The 7,762-nt window shown below is 40.7% G+C and overlaps 1 long non-coding RNA gene across 1 annotated transcript; it reads right to left on the bottom strand.

Moving 5' to 3' along the window:
* Positions 1-934: 934 nt before the first annotated feature.
* LOC116312828 lies at positions 935-4,150 on the bottom strand. Its single transcript, XR_005608763.1, has 2 exons — positions 4,091-4,150; positions 935-3,366 (listed from the first exon to the last, which is right to left on the bottom strand). It is a non-coding gene; the product is annotated as an uncharacterized LOC116312828 (long non-coding RNA).
* Positions 4,151-7,762: the final 3,612 nt, after the last annotated feature.

Below are 7,762 nucleotides of genomic sequence, written 5' to 3'. Positions count from 1 at the left end.
GAGATTAAAATGACCTGCAGCTCTCTGGCTGTTCGACGAGCAACCAGAAAGGCAGCGCGCTCTAGCAGCACAAACTTTAACTGCAAGTGGCTCCAGCTAAAGTTTGCATTGAGTTAAGTGGCTACAATTTTATGTCAAGTGTACCAATAAGAAATATATGCAATTATTCATAAGAAGTGTGTACAGCATTTTATGTTCATAGCATTGCTAGCCATAAGTGAGAAATAAATATTCAAATGGCGGACATTAATGGTATGACATTGAAAGTGTGACAGCCAGAAACCTGCTAGGTTTGGCTGTTTTTGTACCATGTTTACATTTTCTTGTCCCATTCTTCCCTGTACGAAAATTGACAGGTGACCACTCTGCTGTCACTGAACCAAACCTCACTGGCTTGTCCAGAGGTTTTTTGAGAAGCTATATACATATATATATATATATGTGTATATGTGTGTATATATATATATATATATATATATATATATATATATATATATATATATATATACACATACATATGCCAAGGGGGGGCCCTTGGCAGGTGCTCAGCCTGCAATAGTGCAGCTGATGGAGAGTGCTTCAGTCTGAGAAACACAGGAACAGCCTAAGGACTGAATATGTGACTGATCTGTATAAAACACTGTTGCATCCCTGCATAAGAAAGCAAGAAAAAATATTTTTTCACAGTCCAATATTCTTAAAAAGACAATGTTAAAAAAGGTATGGTATATAATCAATGATCATGATTTTCTAACCATTTGCAGAAGCTTCTGTAGTAGTCAAGGATGGTGATTGGAGCCTTCACCCTAAGATTGCATTTAAAATATAGTCAAGTCCAGTGCAGGTACCTCTATGTAAATAGCATACAGCTTAAAATCCTTTGTGCACTGTATTGTGTTTCATTGACTTGTACTGCTCATGTGGAGACATTAGAGGAGTTTTTCAACCTGATTCAATTTTAATTAGATTCAATTCAATTCACAACAATTCAATTGACAAACAAGCATCTATACTGGTAAAAGCAGAAATATAATAGTGACAACAGCATCCACGGAAGACAGAATGATACAACTTAAGGTTCAGATCTTATAATCTTGTCAGATATTAATTCACATCCATTTTATCCACTCAGGTATCGGACATATTGAAACAGAAGACCTAAAGCTGTTAAACAAGACCCTACCTGACCTATGTAGACTCAAGCAGAATTTCTAATCCACCTCATCACAACTCAAGGTAACACAAAGAGACTAGGTAAGTATCTACCCACACATTGACAGGGAAAAGACACAGTACTGAAAGAAAGCTGTGGAGAAATCAGAAGGAGAATGTTCTTTTATAATGCTGCAGGAATGAGTGATAAACCATGGAAATGAGTTTACACTTTGCACTCCAGCTTTCCTTCTCTCAAATTCATCAGGTTTTTTAAACAGTTTTTTATGCCTAAAATGAGGTCTGTGTTAACATGAACTTGAGATGTTTTGTGCTTTGTTCTACAATATAAAATATTCTAGTAAATGTCTTCTTGTCAACACTGAGGATTTTACATACACCAGAGAAGCAGTACTAATCAAAAGACAGGAGATGTGTGCAGCAGAGTTAAAGATGCTCAAATTGTAGGTGGAAGTAACCAGGATGGACAGGATTAGAGATGAGTACACTTCAGAGGGTCAGCTCAAGTTGAATAGTTTGGAGACAAACTTAGAGAGACAAGGTTCAGATCATTGTACATATGCAGAGGAGGGATAGTGGATATGGGACAAAGGATGCATGTAATGAGTCGTTATTTGAGTTACTGTCAACTTCCTGTCAGCTGGAAGGAGTCTGGCCATTCTCATCTGACCTGTAGAATCAACAAGGCATTTTCTCAAGTCAAGTTGTAGCAGTTATAAAAGCACAGCATTAAGGATCATATGTTTTGGGCAATGGTTTAGCTCACTGGGTTGAGCAAGTGACCCATATGCCATAAGCCGAGTTTAAATCCGCCATGAGGGCATCTGCTGCATCTGTCTCTCTGTTCTCTCTCCTCAGCTTTCCTGTCTCCTCTACACTGTTCTAACACAATAAATGCTAAAAGTCAGCAAATTACACTTAGCAAAAAGGATTGTGAGTTTTAACTTCGTTGTGACAAACGTCAAAGTAAAGATCTGGTTTTTCTTGGTTAACCTTATCCATCATGTAATACACAGTAGTGTTTCTGGCTGTAAGAATCAGAAACAAAGTGTGTTGGAAAGCTATGATGTGAAACTTGGGCAGTGCATGTATAGATAGTGTACAAATAACCTGTGAGGGGAAAAAAGCTATATTTACCCAATCAGAGAGGATTTGTGATTTGGTGCATGGGGTTTTTATTCCTCCTTATTGCAGTTGTGTCAGGGCACCACCAACAAAGACAAAATGACAGTATTTGACGTCCTTGCAAAGATGATAGAGTCCTAAGAGTGGTTCTCACAAAGATAGCAATGCAGGGAAACACACACACACTCACACACACACAGTGCAATGCTAATAAGGGATGCAGTCAGGTAGTTTTATACCTCCTCTTAAAAGAGATTTAGAGTCAGAGAGACTTAGAGCTACAATAACAGAGTTATCTCTTTTCTCTCTCCTTGTCTGTGAGCTTTTATCAGAAAGAAAGAAAAAACACTTTAATGGGAAGAAAAGAAAGGAATAAAAAGACAGAAGGCAGAAAAATCTCTCTCTGATGTTCATTCAGCTGCTTTTGTCAAACCTGAGCTTCTTAACAAGTGCAAAATAACAACTAAACTCATTGAATAGAAAAGATGAAAAAGATACATAACAAAACATAAAAGAAGCAATAAACAACAACAACAACAAAAAAAAACAGAATCTTGTGTGGAGCTGTGAAAGGATGCATGTAAGAAACAAAAAAGACAAAACAAACCATTAATAAACAAAGCAGCAGATCCTGTGAGGGAGTTAAACAGAAAAAGTGTTGAGTTTGCATTTCACATTTTCCTGCTTTCAGCAGATCTGCAGATCCTGACAGCAGCCTCCTCGACACAGGGTCAAAGGAAAACAGAGCTAACATACTAATGCCCTCGCTATGCTAATGCTATTCCTCTATGCAGTCTGCAATCATCATTACATTCAATAATAATAAAGTGTTAAATTAAACTCAGCAGTTTTTTATCAATAAATCACAACAAGAACAGCATTAATGAAACTGACACTCTACTGTCGACAAGAAGCTTGGGTTCGGGAGAGCCCTGATTGTCCTGCAGAGACGTTTGCTGCCGGATACTCGATAGGCGGTTGCATCATGTGCGACACTCTCGATGGAGGACACTGTACAACATCTACCAGTCTGAACCAGAGTTCTGGCTGTTCGGAGCTGGCTTGGACCTGGCTTATCGAAGAACAAAGAAAGTGGTTACAGCTATTCAAAACCCCCACTAGGCTGGCCAACATGATTGACGGTGGGCAAGCTGTGACTACTCAGACTGTGTTTATTGAACACCATATGGGAAGATCTTGAAGAAGCTCACGGCTTTGCAACGGGAAATAGATAGACCTGGCGTACAGTGATGGATATTAAGAACAACTGCGAAGTTGGTGCAGTTGTCCGCAATCATCTCCCTCACTCATGCGGTTCCAGAACACCACATTTTTATCCCTGATAACGGGACTATGTCTCTCTGACCCTATCCTTCAAGGACACCAGCGTTGGCTGAAGGACTGTTGACTAGGGATGGGTATTGATAAGATTTTAACGATTCCGATTCCATTTTCGATTCTGTTTAACGATTCGATTCTTTATCGATTCTCTTATCAATTCTTATTTTTAATAAGGTCGATTAGCTTAGAATTTTGTTTTATATCTTCTCTTTGAACAAGATAGAAATTTAGGAGTAACATGGCCTTACAAACCCAACAGTGAGATCTTAAGAGATCCAGCCTATGGCTCTTCAATGGGGTGTCACAGGGTCCCCGGGGAAAATTGTAAATGTAAAATAATAAAATAAATATTCTTCTGTAGCAATAACAAAGTATAACATAAATTATTCTGTAGCAATTACACAAGAATATTCAGTAATGTCCCTGCCTACAATTAAACACATTCACTTACCATCTGCTGTGGCAAATGGCTGCAAGGCTTTTAACACAAACTTAGTCACTGCTCGGTGACATTCGGGCCTGAAAAGAGACGCTACCGGTGGACTGCAGCGACAACTGCCAGCAAGCGCCAGCCAGACTCTGTCTGTCTCTCTCATCACGGTCACCTAAATGCACAGTAATGGCAGGTTTTGTAATAAAGCAGATCGCGCTAACATAATATGCACTGTTAGTTGATTATTTACCTGCCGCATTAACGGGAGAGGACGTGCAAACCGCTGCTGCTGGGTTGAGATTCACGACTCCGGAGCGGAATTAAAAACACGACATTCATTTAAGTTCATCGCGTGTTTTGTGAGCAAATGCTTTTGCATATTCGTAGTGTTTCCTCCCTTAAATGAAATATCTACTTTGCAAGTATTGCAAGTTGCCCTGTTGTCATCCGTTCTGGTAAAGTATAACCAAACTTTTGAGCGTTTGAGCTGCTTAGGCGCCGTGTTTCCTGCCAGGTACGCTCCGACGCGCCGCAACGTGGTGACGTCATTCGGGGCGACTGGAATCGATAAGGGAATCGTTTGCAAACTCAACAAGAACTGGTTTTCGATACCCATCCCTACTGTTGACTTTTGCGTAACAGGATGAAACTCTCTCAACTCTCTCAAGTTGAACACAGGATATACACACATACATATGCATGTGCAGTGACACAGATACACAGTCACTCCCCTCCCCCATTCCAAATGCCTCCAATGCTTGCCCCCCATCCGATGCAGACAGCAGGTCAGCTGGACTGCACAGAGATGCTGCCACCCGATACACTGGCTTACTCTAACCCTACTCACCCACCCCTGTTGCTTGTCACGTGTTTTCATTGTGTTATGGTGTGAAGATTCATGTGCTGAGGAGTTTTTGTTTTCTGTTCTAATACTGATCCCCCATCAGGAGCTCAGTCTGAGTAGAGTTCTCTTTTTTTCTCCTCCACTCCCCTATTGTGTTCTACATTTCATTGTTTTTCTTTACGCTACCTGTTCTGACCTGTCTTCCCAATGTGATGTTTGTGTTATGTATGTACGGTTGGAAGAGGTCCAGTTTCGCTGCAGGCGACTGCAAGTGACAAATAAAGGCTTCATCAAATCAACTCAAGGTGCTTTATAAGGTCTACACCTTTTGTAAGCTGAAGAGCCTACAATATTTATTGCTTAATGAAGCTAAACATTTAAGCAAAGGTCATTGGGAATTCATCCTTCGGAAGAACGAATGGGATCAGGAATCTTCTGATTAGAGCATCTGAGCACTTAATGCTAATGTGTGCACACAGGTTTGCATGTTTGCTATCCAAGTTGGTACACTGGTGCTCTAATATTTGAGCTAAACTGGGCGTAGCCGCTGTGTCATGCATGTGACACATCAAGAACTGTTTAATGGAGTCTATATTTGAACCAGCTTTAGCATTTTGGATATATTAGCTCTTTGGCGGTTCATGTAGACATATTTGGATAAGAGGAGATGGATGAGTTGCTAAGTTATTATCTAATGCTTGCAAGCATTGGGAAAACATCATCCACAAAAAAGCATTCTGATCAATCTGTCACAGCAAACCAGATAATTTCATCACAAATGCATGGAAAAGGCACCAACACCAGCAGTCCAGTTCAGTGACTCAAAGCAGCAAGGTTAAAATCGGAGAGACAGATAGCAGCGAGGGTTCTCAGTGGTGTCAGTCAAAACTGCTAACTTAAACACCACACTGGACATGTAAAATTCATACAAATATGCTGTGCTTTATTTTAACTATAAACTGAAGGAACTGCAGAGCTGTACTGTTAAAGTAAGTCACAGTATGAACATCCAAAATATGGACCAGAATTGTTGAAACCTTTATATTCTGTAGCACTGAATATCAACATGGCTGCAGAGTCTGGAAATCGCCAAAAGGTACTATTTTCTGACAAAACAGGATTTGCAGAACTATAGCTCGTATCTACTGCAGTTTGAAGTGTGTGTGCTTGTTAATTTATAGTCTTTAACTGACCTCAGCAACCTGGCTACACACACACGCACACACACACACACACACACACACAGAGTGAGGGAGACACACATAAGCTTGACCCTGTTTGGTCAAATTAAAGTCATAAATTGTGTTTCCATTAATGCCCTATTGACTGGTTTTAGTTTATTCCAGCAGAGAGGAGGTTCAATCCTTCAGCTGCTGTTAAACAGCTCCTGACCTATATGATGGAGAGAAGGAGAGCAAGCGAGGAAGAAGGAATGAAAGGGACCTGCAGGAAGAGGACGGCGAGGTAGGAAGAGGGGAGAGAGTTTTGTGAATATTTATCCTTCAATGACAAAAGACTTTGCCTCCATAAATCACTGTCCTCCAATCACACACACACTGCAGTCTAATTTAGAGTGTGTTATCGGAGCAGCAGACGAGCTGTTGATCCGGCGACCTTTGGCAACGAGAAAAACCCGCCAAGGCTCTCTCTCTCTCTCTCATACACACTCACACACACACTCACACACACCAACTTTCTGTCTCTCCTGAGGAAAACACTTTGCTGAGTTGTGATAATGATGCCGTCGAACTCTTTCCAACTATCTTTTCATTCTCCTCGGCTTTGCACCATTTCCATTAAAATGCCTCTTCCTTCATTGTCTGCCTCACCCTTAATTCAAACTTTTCTTCTATCTAGACCCTTTTTACTTCTTTACTTGCTGCCTTCCTGCCTCTTTCATTCTCCTTTCTTCCTTCTAGATGTGTGTTCCAATTGTTCAGCTTGTCTTTCTTTACCTCCTTTGTTACCATTTCTTTTTCTTCCCACCACTTGTATCCTCTTCTTACTTCCTCTTTTCATTTGAAGTTCCTGTTCAAAAATGACCTACAAACAAACTACAAGCTTTGATGTGTTTAAGTTCAAAGTGCCAGACTGTTGTGTGGGTAGTGAAGCTGGAAGAAAAAGATCACAGATACAAGCATCAGAAATGGGCTTCCTATGAAGTGTGTCCTGGCTCACCCTTAGAGATAGGGTGAGGCTCACTCCTCTGCATTAAAAGGAGCCATTTAAGATCCTTCTGGAGTCTGGCTAAAATGCTTCCTAGGCACTTCCTAGGTGAGGAATCTTGGACATGCCCAACTGGGAGGACACCCTGAGGAAGATCCAAGACACCCTGGAGAGATTATGTCTCTTGGCTTGCTTGGAAACACTTCAGCATCCCACTGGAAGAGCTTGAGGCGGTGGCCAGGAAGAGAGAGGTGAGGGCATCACTGCTCTCCCCGCAGTGCAGGAAAAAAAAGAGTTGGATTTTTGGATAAAAATTAAAAAGAAACTGAAGTCACATTCAACTGTTTTTCATCAACACCACCTCTTTATCTTTAAAAGATCTGTGCTGATCAAAATCACCCAAAACATGTGAAAATGGTGTCTGCCTTGCAGAAACAGCAATCAGCAGGGTTAGCTCATATTAAAGCAGTTCAAATCAATATAATCTTCCCTTGGGTCTATTACATGAATCCTTGAAGGGGTCTGTAAAGGAAGCGATGAAGCTGTAGAGAGGTAGCAGTTGAACCTGAAACTTTAAAGCTCTTTTAGGGAGTTATTGCAGCTAATTGTTCAGCTGTCTGACTACAACTTTTTTATTCTAGTTCACTCTCAGCACTCTCAAAGCGTCATTTCCAGTCACA

Source organism: Oreochromis aureus, linkage group 17 (assembly GCF_013358895.1).
Source record: "Oreochromis aureus strain Israel breed Guangdong linkage group 17, ZZ_aureus, whole genome shotgun sequence".
Classification (NCBI taxonomy): Eukaryota; Metazoa; Chordata; class Actinopteri; order Cichliformes; family Cichlidae; genus Oreochromis; species Oreochromis aureus.
The sequence above is the reverse complement of the archived record's forward strand: the minus strand, read 5'-3'. Positions and strand labels throughout refer to the sequence as shown.